The 10,344-nt window shown below is 23.0% G+C and overlaps 1 long non-coding RNA gene across 1 annotated transcript; it reads left to right on the forward strand.

Annotated features, from left to right (window-relative positions):
• The first annotated feature begins 7,169 nt into the window (after positions 1–7,169).
• Positions 7,170–10,162, forward strand: LOC112593384. The gene is made up of 4 exons (XR_003114599.1): positions 7,170–7,351; positions 8,290–8,298; positions 8,488–8,496; positions 10,144–10,162. It is a non-coding gene; the product is annotated as an uncharacterized LOC112593384 (long non-coding RNA).
• The last annotated feature ends 182 nt before the right edge of the window (positions 10,163–10,344 follow it).

Raw genomic sequence — 10,344 nt, forward strand, 5'->3', positions numbered from 1 at the left:
TGGGCTTATCTATAAAAGGGTATGGGATAAACCGGTGCCTAGTAGTTAATAATATAATCTAGTTATTAGTGTTTTATTTCAGTCCGGTCACCCGTGACCGGGCCTTGCCTGTAGAGGGTCAATAATCGTTCGATACCCAAATATAATTCCAAGAGATGTTATGTTATCGCACACTTCAATAATACTGTTAAAATATCTATACGTATAGTACTTATACATAGGTAACAATAATAAAAACAAAACAAAATATAAAATAATAAATAAAAAAATGTTTTTTTTTTCAAATCCATTAATAAGATATGTAAAAAATACGAAAAATAAATTAAATATCTTCAACACATTGTTATTGTGTTAAATAATATTATAATTTTTATTGCAAATAATCCTAAAATAGATAAAAATCTAGAAAACAGTAGGTATTAAATTATATAAAAAAGTTTAGGAAACGCTGATCTAGTTTAGAAAATAGTTTCTTTTGATGTATCTAGTGCAATGAAGACACCTGAAGTCGATCTCTTTATCATATTTTACTGTAATTTCAAATTTATAAGATAATGTTGTTTCTTATGCAATTAAAAAATTTGTTAAAATAACCTTTAGCAAGTTTTTTAATTTCAACATATTATTATCAAATACAATAACTTTTTACAATAGAAAAGTTTTGTAACATTGGTAACCTATATTATGTCACGTTAACCAAATGTTATGCCAATAAAATAGTATACCATTTGTTGTTTATACATATTATTTTATATATGGTTATACAATACATATTATTAGTAGTCACCTCATGTGTAATATTTTGTAACTGACTTCTTTACACATTACGTTTCAGCACATTTTATTGTAAATACTTTTACATTTTTGCTTTAATTTGCATGAAACATTTTTTGCGTTATCATTGCAAATACAGGCAAATGTTTAGTAATATTTAAATTAAATGTATAGAATCTTATTTAAAATCAATCTTCTTTCCTTTATGTTTTAAAAACATAATTTTACTATGGGCGTCTTAGTTATATTTAAATTTTCAATTCGCTTGTTATTATTTAATGATATTTTTTAACTTTCTTAGAAGATTATTTTATTAACCCAAGATGTCGGTGATTGTGTATCACTTCCAATTTGTTTTTATTTTTTTGATATTCGAAATAAAGGTTCAATTCTTAAAAATTATATCTTACCTTAGATGTAAGAGCAATAAATAATTCTAAGGTTCTTTGTGAATTTTTTAATTTAATAATATATAATGATTGATAAAGAAAATTTAAATTTAAATTTATAAAAACTTATATAGCTAAGAAACATTATCAAATCTGGCTGATGAAAGGAAAATAATATATCACTAATATTAATCTTCCATCTACCACTGATAAACAAAATTATCTTTGCTGTTGTAAATATGTCGGAACAATTTAAAAAAAAAAAAAAAGAATTATGTCTATAAAATCACAAACAACATGCTGCTATCAAAGAGTAATTAATCCCATATTGTTATGTAAGAAAATGTAAAACATAAAACTTTATAGGTATTTATTGCATAAATAATGTAGCACCGTAATGTAATAGAATTATAATTAACAAATTACATTTGGTATAAAATGGAAATACTAAAAGCTGTTTCAAAATATTTGAAGTGTAAAATCAATTAAAAACTATGTCACTTATTTATGATGGAAAAAACTGGAGTTTATTCAAAATCGTTCAATGAATTGAAACTAAACAGTGTGCATCTAAATTTAATATAATATAGAATACATATTGAATTATTCAATTATACCAACTACATGCTATAATAAAATATCGAAATTCAAAAATTGGTTGTAGCTTCAAAATATATAATTTATTTTTTATTTCACTTTACATATATGCATGCCATTTAACATTATAATGTTTCATTTGGATTTTAAATCAAATGTCTTTGAAATAAATACATAAAATATTTAAATACTTCAAAGTAAATAGGCACTGTTTTGGTGTATATGTTATGCCGAATTTATTAAATTTCCGATTACATGAAATCGACAGAAAAATTGACGATTTCATGAAATAAGCAACGCTTTTGCCGAATACGTGAATTGACAAATTAACTATATAACTCATGAAATCGGCAAATTTTCATTACTGATTTCATGAATTAGGCAGACTTTTTCTTGACAATTACATAAATTCAGCAACACATTATTATGACATAGTTACAAATAACGCACACTGGCTTCTATATAAATAACCAATATATGGCATTACCACAGAATTTAATATTTTTTTTTTCAAATCCAACATTAAGATACATTTAATAAATTAAATACTTTTATGGTTATTATTATAAAATTCCAATTTTATAAATGCCAAATATTATGCATTAATTTTTTTTTTTTACGTCTAATGTCTATTATTCAAATTAAGTTCACCATTTTATTTAGGTTCTTGTTTTGATTGTTCAAATAGATTTGCAATTTATATTTCTGGGTTTTTTGATTGCAGTTCTTACAAATATCATAAATGTTATAATATTATTTAACTCATCATCTTTTATATAATTTAAAAAAGTTATTTGCTAATATTAATAAATTAATATTTATAATTATCAAACTTTATAGAAATGTTTATATTTCTGAGTAGAAATTAATTACTTGTATAAATATTTATATAAAATATTCTTTTAGGTTTGCAAATTTTTTTTTATGAGATTTATTTTTATCATTTTAAAATTGAGAACCATTTAATGTGAAATACAATTTTTTATGTTATCCGTATTATAAATTACATTTTGTAATGAAAATTGTAGGACTCGACGTGTTAGTAAACTAACTATTCTCGTTATATATTTTGTATATCTACTATTATTTTTTTTTTAAATAATTCAATTATATTTATGAATAAACATAAATAATAAATATTAACAATGACCACACTCGTCGAGTGCCAGTCAATGTCTAGTTTTGGAAAAAAAGGTTTATCGTTGTTAGTATTGACCTAAAACTTTATCACTTCAAAACACAATCGACAGAAACTGATTCCTTTTTAATACATTTGAATGTGTGTGAAGAGTGTAGACACTATCTATGTTATTGTAATTATTATTTCTAAGATTTGAGGTAAATGATTATCAGTTACGGTCAATGATTTTCAATGGCAATATAATATTTTATGCGACGATTCACGATTACCTAACCTTTTCATTAACACGATTCCACACAAAACTAATTTTCGACGTTGTCGATTGTATTATAAAAATTATTTTAAACATAAAAATGGTTGATATTCATATTAAATATAAGTCATATTATAACATTATTTTGGTTTTTCCACATACACTAGCTTATCTAAATAGTTTACGGTTCATTACATATATGTTCTATCTGGACTCATCAGTTATCTGTTCTATATTAATTCGTACCTACGTACATATTACAATCCGTAATATTGCGTGTTTTACTGTTGTCTTATGTTGCTTTAAAATTATTAAAATCTTGAATTTAATATTAACGAAGTAAAATTTGGTTAAAATTTCATTGTGGTATAGCGCGTACAATATGTACAAATATTGACCCGCTGCACTTGTTTGTAGGCTTCAACTGGCGTATGACTGATCAAATAATATAATATACACGTGTGTGAACATAAAAACGTGTATTACAGCTGGCCGTAGAATTGCTATGTATCCTATAGGCTATAATATAATATGTAGGAAGTATTTAATAATTTTATTCTTTTATGTATTATGTGTATTGTGTTGAATTGTTATATACATTTCAGTACATTAAGTGCATGCTGTGTATAATTGAATATTATATTATAATATATTTGTTGATACTTTTACTACCTATTTTTACACATTTCAGCGGACTAAATATATTTCAAAATTCTGAGCTTTGTAAAGATTTTATTACTAAAATAGATTTCAATGCCAACATTGATTATTTATTACTGAAAAATATTTTTAGATAATTGATATTAATAATTTTACTTATCTACATATTATATTATGTAATTACTGTGTTGAATGATGAATCAAATTAAAACTAAACATGCATTCAAAAACAATTTTTATTGTGTATATTTTTCAATAAAAGTAAATAGTACTAATTTGAAAACATTTATAAATCAGTGGTGTAATTTATATTTGCTACCTAATTTATGTTTTAGAGAAAAAAACTGATTAATTGTAAATAAAAAAAGTTAATGAATCTTTAAGCTCGTTTTTCGTCCCAAGTATACAAATAATTGCTTTATTTATTTTTTGTTTCTGCACAAAGCTCATTTATCTTATGTCTTAATCAAAACCCTGAAGAAAATTTTTATTTAGATAAATTCTTATCAATGATTCATTATATACACCTGGATAATATTTCGGTTCTCTACACTTAATGCTGTTCATAAATAATATTCAAAATTATCTATGGTTTTCTTTTGAAACATATATATTTTGAATGATAAAAAAAGCGAAATTTAAAAAAAGTTATTAAGATTATCAGTAGTTTTAGCGATTTTACATCACTCATATATGTTAAATAAGAGCTAAAATTAAATAACTCTTTAATTTTGACTTATTAGCAATTAATTATATACTTAAATACATTTCGTAAGTAAATCTTATCAGTTCAAAATTTGAGTTTTGCTTTAATGTATTTAATATTTTTTTTTAAATATTTGGGCAAAAAGTAAAAAGTGATAATTGGGTAAACATAGTCTTGCCCGTTTTTACCTATACCATGGTCTTTACAAACGAAAAGTACTCCTATTAAATTTTTTATCCAAGCTATTGACATGATTGGTCTGAGTACCTATGTTACTTCAGATTCTCAGAAACAATAAAGATAATAAAAACCGAAAAACACCCGACTTGGAAAATCTGTATCTTGATTTAAATATTTTTTTTTTTAATACAATTTAGCGCGCTTTTTAATTATTCTTTTTATTTCAACACATTATCTAATAGTTTATATTTTATACGATAACTTTTTGAAATACAAAAGATGTACAGTGATCGCCGCTTAATGTAATCACTTTGGTACGGGACATAACTGATAACATAATCCGATTGATAACATTAAACGAAAGTTAAAAAAATTATAAAAAATAATAAAATCTACGTTAAATACATAGTTAATAAAAATATAATTTTTTTATTTATTATTATTTATTTATAAATAAAGTACATATACGTACGTAGGTATAAATTGGAAATTTAAAATTTAAAAAAAAAAATTAAATGTAAATAAATAAATATGTATAATATGTATACGAACGAAAGATAGATATAAATGTGATATCAATGTGTATAGTATATAGACATTTATATCTTTATTACAATTTTTATCTTTATTATGAGACATTCGACGAAAAATTTGATTGTATGTTACAAAATTATGATTTTATGAACTCAAACTGATAATATTATGCGGCGTATTGATTACAAAAACCGACATAATTTACACATATAAGTATAGATCCGGCCCGTACTTACACTTTTCGATAACAATAAACGATTGATAACATTAACCGTGATTATAATAAACGGCGACCACTGTATAACATTGGTAACCTATATTATGTCACGTTAACCAAATGTTATGCCAATAAAATAGTATACCATTTGTTGTTTATACATATTATTTTATATATGGTTATACAATACATATTATTAGTAGTTACCTCATGTGTAATATTTTGTTACTGACTTCTTTACACATTACGTTTCAGCACATTTTATTGTAAATACTTTTACATTTTTGCTTTAATTTGCATGAAACATTTTTTGCGTTATCATTGCAAATACAGGCAAATGTTTAGTAATATTTAAATTAAATGTATAGAATCTTATTTAAAATCAATCTTCTTTCCTTTATGTTTTAAAAACATAATTTTACTATGGGCGTCTTAGTTATATTTAAATTTTCAGTTCGCTTGTTATTATTTAATGATATTTTTTAACTTTCTTAGAAGATTATTTATTAACCCAAGATGTCGGTGATTGTGTATCACTTCCAATTTGTTTTTATTTTTTTGATATTCGAAATAAAGGTTCAATTCTTAAAAATTATATCTTACCTTAGATGTAAGAGCAATAAATAATTCTAAGGTTCTTTGTGAATTTTTTAATTTAATAATATATAATGATTGATAAAGAAAATTTAAATTTAAATTTATAAAAACTTATATAGCTAAGAAACATTATCAAATCTGGCTGATGAAAGGAAAATAATATATCACTAATATTAATCTTCCATCTACCACTGATGAACAAAATTATCTTTGCTGTTGTAAATATGTCGGAACAATTTATAAAAAAAATAAATCAAAGAGTAATTAATCCCAAATTGTTATGTAAGAAAATGTAAAACATAAAACTGTATAGGTTATTGCATATAATTATATTTATATTTATTTTTATAAGCATATTTATTACATGAATAATATATATTATCATCGTATTGTAATAGAATTAAATTATGATTCATTAGAATTCCCATGTACATGTTTTATATATTTGAATATATAAATTTTATTTTAGCATACATTATAGAAATTAAGCGATATAAATAATGTAACAAAACTGATTAAATGATGTAAACTTTATTTATTACTATATAATACATAATATAAGCTATAAAACTTAGTTTAGAAACTGAGAATGTACATAAAACAAATACCAGTAAACTGATAATAATGGTAAAAAGTTGTTAATTGGTGTGTATGAAATGAACCTTATATCATTGTTATTCTCTTGGTATTAACTATAAAATAAAAATAGTAAAAGCTGTGTCAAAATATTTTGAATGTAAAATCAATAACAGCTTATATTCATTTCACTTTTGTAAGTGTGTGGAGAAAAAGCTGTGGCTTATCAAGACTTTTCAATTGTTGTTGAACCAAATAATGTAAATCAAAATTTGATATAATATCCTTTAATTAAATCTAAGTATTTAAGAATTTAGTTTAGCTTCAATTTATTTCATATTTTAAATTTTACTTTTACACATGTGTACCATTTAACATTATTAATTAAGTTAACATATTTCTGCCACCTAACATTACATTTTTTCATTTTGATTGTTAAAACAGATGTCTTTAAATTAAATACATAAAATATTTATTTATTTGTTTTAATGTATATAATCCAAAATAAATAGGCTTTGTTTTGGTATATACATTATCATAGTACATATGCTGAATGCGATCATTTTCGGTTTGTTTTTCGTAAAGAAAATTTGTACTCGTTTTTTTTAATTATCTAAGCATAAAACTATGATTTCATATAAAGTTTTAATAATATTAACTTTTATAATTAATATAAGCCACTGTGGTGAAGAGCTTGTTGAAACTGCCTATAGAAAATATATTAGAGGTAAAAACTACAATAATTAGTACATAAATATTGTATTTCTAAATAATTGACTATTGGGGATTAAAAAGTTTAAGTAAAAATTAGGTTATAAATTTATTATTTTAAAATGAAACAACACAAATTTACACAACATCACTGTTAATTTAGCTTTTTTTGAATTTCATTATTGTATTATTATTATAACTATTGTTATTCACACAACTTATAGTATTATATTCCGATATTTGTATTTATTTACCTATTTTTATTCAATGTGCATAATCCGATAATTTTTAATTAATAAATAAATAAATTATAGTTGCTATATATTATTTAATAATTATATATATTATTTACTCTAGTTTACTATTTTGAATAAATAAATTATATTGATTGATTTTAATATTGAATATTAGGATAATATTAAAATACTTGAACATTTTAAATCTGTATTTAAAAATCAATTTATTATAATATAATTCGGATGATACATCATATTTTATGCAATAAGTTTACAATAGCTTTTTTTTTTTTAATGGTTTAAGAACTCTGTATTCCTAAGGGTCTCTGTATAATCAAAGACGACTGTGTGTGCACTCAATAACTACATTCAAATATTATTTGGTTTACATACAAAGATACTGTAAAATTACACAGTACAATTCAGTTTTACACATAATATGGAGTTCATAATCATATACATATCAACGCACTTGTATGGCTGTACATAAAATAAAACACAGAATGTTAAGTCGTCCGCAATTTAAATAAAAAATAATAATACATAAAAAGTACATAGACTTTAACAATTCATTCATTTTAAATTACGCCAAATATTGAAATGATAAATCCCACGATCCACCATAGTGTTTTATATTATAATTTAAAATATACGTAACACTAAAAATATTTTAAATATTAAATAATAAACTTAATGCAGATTTTATATTTGTTTTCAGAAGTTTATAGTAAGAGATTTTAAATCAGTAAATTATAGTTAATACGTTTTACAAATTGATATGACATAACTATGATATAATTGGTTAATGGTAATATGTACCTAAATAATATATTTTATAATATTTCAAGCTTTATCTTATAATAAAATTTAAGTATTCATATTTATTAAGTTAAAATTATTTTATTTTACTTTTTAGGATGCAAAGGTAAGATAATTTTTTATGTCAGTATATTTTTTTTTTATATATTTTACAGTTTATTTTTATATCATAACCATGATAAAATTACCTAAACTTGTGTGCTAGTCATACTTAAACGATATTTAAACTACCTATTCTATTTAGCTTTTATTCTGTATCTACATTTAAATCTTTATTATATATTATTTTTCTATTAGTGATTTGTTTTCCAAATAACATTTTCGATTTTATGTAAAGCGACGAACGTATTGCTTTTGCAATGGTGTGTGTTTTAAGATTCCAAGCACATACGTTGTAAATTTCATTAAAGTATGAGATTAAAAATTTATATTTACATTGTTTTTTCTTAAACATTTAAATTTAAATTTTCTTAGATTTGTCAAAATCTCGAAAATTAGAAATAATTTTGTAGTTAGAAATACATAAAAATGTTTCGGTTTATGTCTAACATGTTAGGAATGTAAATTACAATAAATTGTTTTTAATGCAGTTATTTATGGAGATACTTAATATTAGTAATTAATAATCATAACGTTAATTACGCATATTTTAACGTTAACTATGCACCTGGCAGTAAAAAACGAAAACTGATCGAAACATTCGCTACATTTAGCGCTGCTGCAGACCATTCTGGTAATGGCAATTTTCTGTTTGCTACGACGTCGTCGACGGCGACAAATAGGAAATCGATAAAATTATACTGTGGGAGAAGGGTCCAGACGTTGTCCCGCGTTCATTCGGATGGGCAATGGCAGTACGCCCTTACATTATTTGAAACGAATTATACGAATTGAGTTAGATTTTTCATAAATTCTAAGTGAAGTGATAAATGTATTGATTTGATAACAATTTTTTGTTGTCACCACCTTTTAGAGTCATAGGTAATAACCGGAATGATCTTTGGTTGTAAATCAATAAATTAGCCTCATTTGGTTATTTTGGGGATATCAAAAATAAAAGGCTTACAGTATTTTTCTAAATAACTGTAAAAACAAATAAAACTGAAAATAAAATACAAGTAAGGCAAGTAATATTTTAAGTTCAATTCGATAAAATTGTATATTTAAACGAAGATTTATAATTTTAATTATTTTTTTTCAAATTAAATAACATTATTCAGGACTACTTGAAACATCTGACGCATGTTAATATATTACTTACCTACTTACGATATTTTTATATATAATGATCTTGGTAAAAATCAATTTAACTTAACATTTCTATAATTATTATTAAATAGTTTATTTAAATATTAATATATTAAAAAATACATAGGAACAAATCATCTTTGCTTAGAATCCTTTTTACAAATGTTTATTTTTGTTTATTCAAATTGGACATAAATATAACAGTGACTTACTGAAAAAGTAAGGATCGGGACTTTTTATGCATTTACATATTTGTTCGAGAAAAAGATAGAAGAAATCGGATTCGACACATATTTGTTTTTTTTATACCCATAAAGATGTCAAATTAAAAATCGATATTTTATTATGCATATGTATGCGCATTAAGTCCCGAGCCTTGCTGATAACTGATGAATAACATTTGGAATATAATGTACATCAAAGTGGTTATCTACTTATTCTATAATTTTCAATTTAATTTTATGTTTACTTATCTATATTTTTTATGTGGGACACAAAACAACAGATAATTTAAAATTAATTGGGTTTATTAGTAAGTACACTTATTTATAGTGTTAAAATTAAGTATTACCAGATCAATGTTTGTTATATTTATTATATATTTAATCATATGAAACAGGTGTAACTACTTTATAATTATTACCATGTCTGCAAGTGAATTTAAAACTTTGAAAAGCTTCAAAAATTCTTTTAAAATTTCAAAAAA

Source organism: Melanaphis sacchari, unplaced genomic scaffold (assembly GCF_002803265.2).
Source record: "Melanaphis sacchari strain LSU unplaced genomic scaffold, SCAv2.0 Contig2026_pilon_pilon, whole genome shotgun sequence".
Classification (NCBI taxonomy): domain Eukaryota; kingdom Metazoa; phylum Arthropoda; class Insecta; order Hemiptera; family Aphididae; genus Melanaphis; species Melanaphis sacchari.